Here is a 9,591-nt window from a genome sequence, read left to right as displayed (position 1 = left end):
AGCGACCCAGTACAGTCCCGGTGTCCAAAACAGTCCCAGTCACCCAGTACAGTCTCGGTGTCCAACAGAGACCCAGTCACCCAGTACAGTCCAGGTGTCCAACACAGTCCCAGTGGCCCAGTACAGTCCCGGTGTCCAACACAGTCACAGTGACCCAGTACAGTCCCAGTGTCCAACACAGTCCCAGTGACCCAGTAAAGTCCTGGAATCCAACACAGTCCCGGTGTCCCATACAGTCCTATTGAGCAATGCAATTCCACTGACCCAAACCAGTCCCGGTGACCAACACAGTCCCAGTGACCCAGTACAGTCCCGGTGTCCAATACAGTCTCAGTGACCCAGTACAGTCCGGGTGTCCAACACAGTCCCAGTGACCCAGTACAGTGTTGGTGTCCACAATAATCTCAGTGATCCAACACAGTCCGGTTGACGCAGTACAGTCCCGGTGTCCAACACAGTCCCAGTCACCCACTACAGTCCCGGTGTCCAACACAGTCCTGGAATCCAACACAGTCCCGGTGTCCCATACAGTCCTAGTGTCCAACACAGTCCCAGTGATCCAGTACAGTCCCGGTGTCCAAAACAGTCCCAGTCACCCAGTACAGTCTCGGTGTCTAACAGAGACCCAGTCACCCAGTACAGTCCCAGTGTCCAAAACAGTCCCAGTCACCCAGTACAGTCTCGGTGTCCAACAGAGACCCAGTCACACAGCACTGTCCCGGCGTTCAACACAGTCCCAGTCACCCAGTACAGTCTTGGTGTCCATCACAGTCCTGGTGTCCAGTACAGTCCCGGTATCCAACACAGTCCCAGTGACCCAGTACAGTCCTGGAATCCAACACAGTCCCAGTGTCCCATACCGTCCTGTGTGCAATAGAATCTCAGTGACCCAAAACAGTCCCGGTGTCCAACACAGTCCCAGTGATCCAGTATAGTCCCAGTATCTAAAACAGTCCTAGTGACCCAGCACAGTCCAGTTGTCAAACACAGTCCCAGTGACCCAGTACAGTCACGGTGTCGAACACATTTCCAGTGACCCAGTAGAGGTCCTTTTGGCCAGTACAGTCCTAGTGTCCGACACAATCACAGTAACCCATCACAGTTCCAGTAACCCAGTACAGTCCCGGTGTCCAACACAGTCCCAGTGACTCAGTACAGTCCTTGTGTATAACACAGTCCCAGTGACCCAGTATCGATCCAGTGTTGAAGACAATCCCAGTGACCCAATACTGTCCCGTTGTCCAACACAGTTCCGCTGCCCCAGTATATCCCCAAGGGTCCCACACAGTCACAGGGAACCAGTACAAACCTGGAGTCCAACACAGTCGCGGTGTCCCATGCAGTCCTAGAGTCCAACACCGTCCCCGTGAGCCAGTACACTCCCGGTGTTCAAACCAGACTCAGTGACCCAGTACAGTCCCGGTGTCCAACACAGTCCCAGTGTCCCAGTACAGTGTCGGTGTCCACAATAATGTCAGTGACCCAACAGAGTCCGGTTGATCCAGTACAGTCCCGGTATCCCACACAGATCTAGTCACCCACTACAGTCCCAGTGTCCAACATAGTCCCAGTGACCCAGTGCAGTCCTGGAATCCAATATGGTCCCGATGTCCCATACAGTCCTAGTGTGCAATAAAATCCCAGTGACCCAAAACAGTCCCGGCGCCCAACACAGTCCCAGTGACCCACTACAGTCCCGGTGTCCAACACAGTCCCAGTGACCCAGTACAGTCTCGGAGTCCACAATAATCTGAGTGAAACAACACAGTCCGAGTGACCCAGTACAGTCCCAGTATGCAACACAATCCCAGTGACCCAGTGCCGTCTCGTTGTCCAACACAGACCCACTGCCCCAGTAAATCCCCAAGGGTCCAACACAGTCACCCAGTACTGTCCCGGTGACCAACACAGTCCCAGTGACCCAGTACAGTCCTGGAATCCAACACAGTCCCGGTTCCCATACTGTCCTAGTGTGAAATAGAATCCCAGTGACCCAAAAAAGTCCCGGTGTCCAACACAGTCCCAGTGACCCACTACAGTCCCGGTGCCCAACACAGTCCCAGTGTCCTAGTACAGTGTTGGTGTCCAGAATAATCTCAGTGACCCAACACAGTCCGGTTGACACAGTACAGTCCCGGTATCCAACACAATCCCAGTGACCCAGTACACTCCTGGAATCCAACACAGTCCCGGTGTGCCATACAGTCCTAGTGTCCCAAACAGTCCTAGTGTCCAACACAGTCCAAGTGACCCAGTATAGTCCCAGTGTCTAGTACAGTCCCAGTAACCCAGTGCAGTAAAGGTGTCCAAAACAGTCCGGTGACCCAGTACAGTGCTGTTGTCCATTACAGTCCCAGTGTCCAACAGAGTTTGTGACGCAGTACAATCCCTGTGTCCAGTGCATCCCAGTGTCCAACCCAGTTCCAGTGGCCAAGTACAGTCCCGGTGCCAAGTACAGCACTAGTGTCCAACACAGTCCCAGTCACCCACTACAGTCCCGGTGTCCAACACAGTCCCAGTGACCCAGCGCAGTCCTGGAATCCAACACAGTCCCGGTGTCCCATACAGTCCTAGTGTCCAACACAGTCCCAGTGATCCAGTACAGTCCCGGTGTCCAAAACAGTCCCAGTCACCCAGTACAGTCTCGGTGTCCAACAGAGACCCAGTCACCCAGTAAAGTCCCGGTGTCCAAAACAGTCCCAGTCACCCAGTACAGTCTCGGTGTCCATCACAGTCCCAGTTACCCAGTACAGTCCTGGTGTCCAGTACAGTCCTGGTATCCAACACAGTTCCAGTGACCCAGTACAGTCCTGGAATCCAACACAGTCCCGGTGTCCCATACCGTCCTAGTGTGCAATAGAATCTCAGTGACCCAAAACAGTCCCGGTGTCCAACACAGTCCCAGTGATCCAGTATAGTCCCAGTATCTAAAACAGTCCTAGTGACCCAGCACAGTCCAGTTGTCAAACACAGTCCCAGTGACCCAGTACAGTCACGGTGTCGAACACATTTCCAGTGACCCAGTAGAGGTCCTTTTGGCCAGTACAGTCCTAGTGTCCGACACAATCACAGTAACCCATCACAGTTCCAGTAACCCAGTACAGTCCCGGTGTCCAACACAGTCCCAGTGATCCAGTACATTCCCGGTGTCCAAAACAGTCCCAGTCACCCAGTACAGTCTCGATGTCCAACAGAGACCCAGTCACCCAGTAAAGTCCCGGTGTCCAAAACAGTCCCAGTCACCCAGTACAGTCTCGGTGTCCATCACAGTCCCAGTTACCCAGTACAGTCCTGGTGTCCAGTACAGTCCTGGTATCCAACACAGTCCCAGTGACCCAGTTCAGTCCTGGAATCCAACACAGTCCCGGTGTCCCATACCGTCCTAGTGTGCAATAGAATCCCAGTGACCCAAAACAGTCCCGGTGTCCAACACAGTTAGTGACGCAGTACATTCTCTGTGTCCAGTACATCCCAGTGTCCAAAACAGTCCCAGTGACTCAGTACAGTCCCAGAGTCCAACACAGTCCCAGTGTCCAGTTCCGTCCCGGTGTCCAACACAGTCCCAGTCACTCAGTGCTGTCCCAGAATCCAACGTAGTCGTAGTGATCCAGTACAGTCCTGGTATCCAACACAGTGCCAGTGACCCAGTACTTTCCCGGTGGCCAACACTGTCCCAGTGACTCAGCACAGTCCTGTTGTCCAACACAACCCCAGTGACCCAGTACAGTCCTAGTGTCCAATAATGTGCCAGTGACCCAGTACAGTCCTAGTGTTCAACACACTCTCAGTGATCCAGTAAAGTCCCAGAGTCCAACACAGTCCCAGTGACCCAGTACAGTCCCAGAGTCCAACACAGTCCCAGTGACCCAGTACAGTCCTGGTGTCCAGTACAGTACCAGTGTCCAACACAGTTCCAGTTACCCAGTGCAGTCCCAAATTCCAGCACAATCTCAGTGACCCAGAACAGTCCCGGTATCAATACAGTCCCAGTGACCCAGTACAGTCACTGTATCCAACAGAGTCCCAGTGACTCAGTACAGTCCAGGTGTCCTATACAGTCACAGTGTCCCAGTACCGTTTCAGTGTCCAACACAGTCTCAGTGACTCATTACAGTCCCGTTGTCCAACACAGTCCCAGTGACCCAGTACAGTCCCTGTGTCAAGTACATTCTTAGTGTCCAACATAGTCCCAGTGACCCAGTACAGTCCCTGTATCCAACACGGTCCCAGTGACTCAGTACAGTCCTGTTGTCCAACAAAGTTCCAGCTCCCCATTGCAGTCCCAGAGTCCAACAAAATCCCAGTCAGCCAGCAGAATCCCGTTGCAAAAACACAGTCTCAGTGACTCAGTACCGTCCCAGTGTCCAACACAGTCACAGTGACCCAGTACCGTGTCGGTCTCTAACAGAATCCCAGTGACCCAGTATAGTCCTGTCGTCCAACACTGTCCCAGTGTCCAGTACAGTCCTAGTGTCCAACTCAGTTGCAGTGACCCAGTACAGTTCCGGTGTCAAGTACAGTCCTAGTGTCCTAAAAAGTCCCAGTGACTCAGTACAGTCCCAGAGTCCAACAAAGTCCCAGTGACCAAGTGCAGTGAAGATGTCCAACACAGTCCAGTGTCCCAGTGCAGTCCTGTTGTCAATTACAGTCCCAGTGTCCAACACAGTTAGTGACGCAGTATAGTCTCTGTGTCCAGTACATCCCAGTGTCCAAATCAGTCCCAGTGACCCAGTACAGTCCCATTGCCAAGTACAGCCCTAGTGTCCAACACTGTCCCAGTGACCCTGTACAGTCCTAGTGTCCAACACAGTCCCAGTGACACAGTACAGTCCCGTTGTCCAACACAGTCCCAGTGTCCAGTTCAGTCCTAGTGTCCAACACAATTGCAGTGACCCAGTACAGTCCCAATGTCAAGTACAGTCCTAGTGTCTTACACAGTCCCAGTGACTCAGAACAGTCCCAGAGTCCAACAAAGTCCCAGTGACCAAGTGCAGTGAAGAAGTCCAACACAATCCGGTGTCCCAGTGCAGTCGTGTTGTCAATTACAGTCCCAGTGTCCAACACAGTTAGTGACGCAGTACAGTCTCTGTGTCCAGTACATCCCAGTGTCCAAAACAGTTCCAGTGACCCAATACAGTCCCGTTGCCAAGTACAGCCCTAGTGTCCAACACTGTCCCAGTGACCCAGTAAAGTCCTAGTGTCCAACACAGTCCCAGTGACACAGTGCAGTCCCGTTGTCCAACACAGTCCCAGTGACTCAGTACAGTCCCAGGGTCCAACACAATCCCAGTGTCCAACACAATTGCAGTGACCCAGTACAGTCCTGGTGTCAAGCACAGTCCTAGTGTTCAACACAGTCCCAGTGACTCAGTACAGTCCCGTTGTCCAACACAGTCCCAGTGTCCAGTTCAGTCCTAGTGTCCAGCACAATTGTAGTGACCCAGTACAGTCCCGGTGTCAAGTACAGTCCTAGTGTTCAACATAGTCCCAGTGACCCAGTACAGTCTCGATGTCAAGTACAGTCCCAGTGTCCAACACAGTCCCAGTGTCTCAGTACAGTCCCAGAGGTCAACACAGTCCCAGTGTCCAACACAATTGCAGTGACCCAGTACAGTCCTGGTGTCAAGTACAGTCCTAGTGTTCAACACAGTCCCAGTGACACAATACAGTCCCGTTGTCCAACACAGTCCCAGTGTCCAGTTCAGTCCTAGTATCCAACACAATTGCAGTGACCCAGTACAGTCCCGGTGTCAAGTACAGTCCTAGTGTTCAACATAGTCCCAGTGACCCAGTACAGTCTCGATGCCAATTACAGCGCTAGTGTCCAACACTGTCCCAGTGACCCAGTACAGTCCTAGTGTCCAACACAGTCCCAGTGTCCAGTTCAGTCCCAGAGTCCAAGACAGTCCCAGTGTCCAGTTCAGTCCTAGTGTCCAACACAATTGCAGTGACCCAGTACAGTCCCAGTGTCAAGTACAGTCCCAGAGTCCAACACAGTCCCAGTGACCCAGTACATCCCACGTGTCCAATACAGTCACAGTGTCCCAGTACCATCCCAGAGTACAACACAGTCCCAGTCACTCAGTGCTGTTCCAGAATCCAATGTAGTCCCAGTGATCCAGTGCAGTCTGGTGTCCAACACAGTCCCAGTAACCCAGTACAGTCCCGTTGTGCAACACAGTCCCAGTATCCAGTATAGTCCTAGTGTTCTACACACTCCCAGTGATCCAGTACAGTCCCAAAGTCCAACACAGTCCCAGTGACCCAGTACAGTCCTGGTGTCCAGTACAGTACCAGTGTCCAACACAGTTCCAGTTACCCAGTGCAGTCCCAAATTCCAGCACAATCTCAGTGACCCAGAACAGTCCCGGTATCAATACAGTCCCAGTGATCCAGTACAGTCACTGTATCCAACACAGTCCCAGTGACCCAGTACAGTCCAGGTGTCCTATACAGTCACAGTGTCCCAGTACCGTTTCAGTGTCCAACACAGTCCCAGTGACTCATTACAGTCCCGTTGTCCAACACAGTCCCAGTGACCCAGTACAGTCCCTGTATCCAACACGGTCCCAGTGACTCAGTACAGTCCTGTTGTCCAACAAAGTTCCAGCTCCCCATTGCAGTCCCAGAGTCCAACAAAATCCCAGTGAGCCAGTGGAGTCCCGTTACGAAAACACAGTCTCAGTGACTCAGTACCGTCCCAGTGTCCAACACAGTCACAGTGACCTAGTACTATGTCGGTCTCTAACAGAATCCCAGTGACCCAGTATAGTCCCATTGTCCAACACAGTCCCAGTGTCCAGTACAGTCCTGGTGTCCAACTCAGTTGCAGTGACCCAGTACAGTTCCGGTGTCAAGTACAGTCCTAGTGTCCTACACATTCCCAGTGACCCAGTACAGTCCTTATGTCAAGTACAGTCCTAGTGTCCTACACAGTCCCGGTGTCCAGTACAGTCCTAGTGTCCAACTCAGTTGCAGTGACCCAGTACAGTCCCGATGTCAAGTACAGTCCTAGTGTCGTACACAGTCCCAGTGTCCAGTACAGTCCTAGTGTCCAACTCAGTTGCAGTGACCCAGTACAGTTCCGGTGTCAAGTACAGTCCTAGTGTCCTACACATTCCCAGTGACCCAGTACAGTCCCTATGTCAAGTACAGTCCTTGTGTCCTACACAGTCCCAGTGTCCAGTTCAGACCTAGTGTTCAACATAGTCCCAGTGACCCAGTACAGACTCGATGTCAAGTACAGTCCTAGTGTCCAACACAGTCCCAGTGCCTCAGTACAGTCCCAGAGTCCAACACAGTCCCAGTGTCCAACACAATTGCAGTGACCCAGTACAGTCCTGGTGTCAAGCACAGTCCTAGTGTTCAACACAGTCCCAGTGACTCAGTACAGTCCCGTTGTCCAACACAGTCCCAGTGTCCAGTTCAGTCCAAGTGTCCAACACAATTGCAGTGACCCAGTACAGTCCCAGTGTCAAGAACAGTCCCAGAGTCCAACACAGTCCCAGTGACCCAGTACATTCCACGTGTCCAATACAGTCACAGTGTCCCAGTACCGTCCCAGAGTCCAACACAGTCCCAGTGACCCAGTACAGTGTTGTTGTCCAACACAGTCCCAGTGACCCAGTACAGTCCTGGTATCCAACACAGTGCCAGTGACCCAGTACTTTCCTGGTGGCCAACACAGTCCCAGTGACTCAGCACAGTCCTGTTGTCTGACACAACCCCAGTGACCCAGTGCAGTCCTGGTGTCCAGTAATGTGCCAGTGACCCAGTACAGTCCCGATGTTCAACACAGTCCCAGTGACCCAGTTCCGTCCCGGTGTCCAAAACAGTCCCAGTCACTCAGTGCTGTCCCAGAATCCAACGTAGTCCCAGTGATCCAGTACAGTCTGGTGTCCAACACAGTCTTAGTGACCAAGTACAGTCCCAGAGTCCAACACAGTCCCAGTGACCCAGTACAGTCCCGTTGTGCAACACAGTCCCAGTATCCAGTATAGTCCTAGTGTTTAACACACTCTCAGTGATCCAGTACAGTCCCAGAGTCCAACACAGTCCAAGTGACCCAGTACAGTCCTGGTGTCCAGTACAGTACCAGTGTCCAACACAGTTCCAGTTACCCAGTGCAGTCCCAAATTCCAGCACAATCTTAGTGACCCAGAACAGTCCCGGTATCAATACAGTCCCAGTGACCTAGTACAGTCACTGTATCCAACACAGTCCCAGTGACCCAGTACAGTCCAGGTGTCCTATACAGTCACAGTGTCCCAGTACCGTTTCAGTGTCCAACACAGTCTCAGTGACTCATTACAGTCCCGTTGTCCAACACAGTCCCAGTGACCCAGTACAGTCCCTGTATCCAACACGGTCCCAGTGACTCAGTACAGTCCTGTTGTCCAACAAAGTTCCAGCTCCGCATTGCAGTCCCAGAGTCCAACAAAATCCCAGTGAGCCAGCGGAGTCCCGTTGCGAAAGCACAGTCTCAGTGACTCAGTTCCGTCCCAGTGTCCAACACAGTCACAGTGACCCAGTACCCTGTCGGTCTCTAACAGAATCCCAGTGACCCAGTATAGTCCCGTCGTCCAACACAGTCCCAGTGTCCAGTACAGTCCTAGTGTCCAACTCAGTTGCAGTGACCCAGTACAGTTCCGGTGTCAAGTACAGTCCTAGTGTCCAACACAGTCCCAGTGACTCAGTACAGTCCCAGAGTCCAACAAAGTCCCAGTGACCAAGTGCAGTGAAGATGTCCAACACAGTCCGATGTCCCAGTGCAGTCCTGTTGTCAATTACATCCCAGTGTCTAACACAGTTAGTGACGCAGTACAGTCTCTGTGTCCAGTACATCCCAGTGTCCAAAACAGTCCCAGTGACCCAGTACAGTCCCGTTGCCAAGTACAGCGCTTGTGTCCAACACTGTCCCAGTGACCCAGTACAGTCCTAGTGTCCAACACAGTCCCAGTGTCCAGTTCAGTCCTAGTGTCCAACACAATTGCAGTGACCCAGGACAGTCCCGGTGTCAAAGTACAGTCCTAGTGTTCAACATAGTCCCAGTGACACAGTAAAGTCTCGATGTCAAGTACAGTCCTAGTCTCCAACACAGTCCCAGTGACTCAGTACAGTCCCAGGGTCCAACACAATCCCAGTGTCCAACACAATGGCAGTGACCCAGTACAGTCCCGGTGTCAAGTACAGTCCTAGTGTTCAACATAGTCCCAGTGACTCAGTACAGTCCCAGAGTCCAACACAGTCCCAGTGACCCAGTACATTCCACGTGTCCAATACAGTCACAGTGTCCCAGTACCATCCCAGAGTCCAACACAGTCCCAGTGACCCAGTACAGTGCTGTTGTCCAACACAGTCCCATTGACCCAGTACAGTCCTGGTATCCAACCCAGTGCCAGTGACCCAGTACTTTCCTGATGGCCAACACAGTTCCAGTGACTCAGCACAGTCCTGTTGTCCAACACATCCCAGTGACCCAGTACAGTCCTGGTGTCCAACACAGCCCCAGTATCCAGTATAGTCCGAGTGTTCAACACACTCCCAGTGATCCAGTACAGTCCCAGAGTCCAACACAGTCCCAGTGACCCA

This window comes from Mobula hypostoma, chromosome 2 (assembly GCF_963921235.1).
Source record: "Mobula hypostoma chromosome 2, sMobHyp1.1, whole genome shotgun sequence".
Lineage (NCBI taxonomy): Eukaryota > Metazoa > Chordata > Chondrichthyes > Myliobatiformes > Myliobatidae > Mobula > Mobula hypostoma.
The sequence above is the reverse complement of the archived record's forward strand: the minus strand, read 5'-3'. Positions refer to the sequence as shown.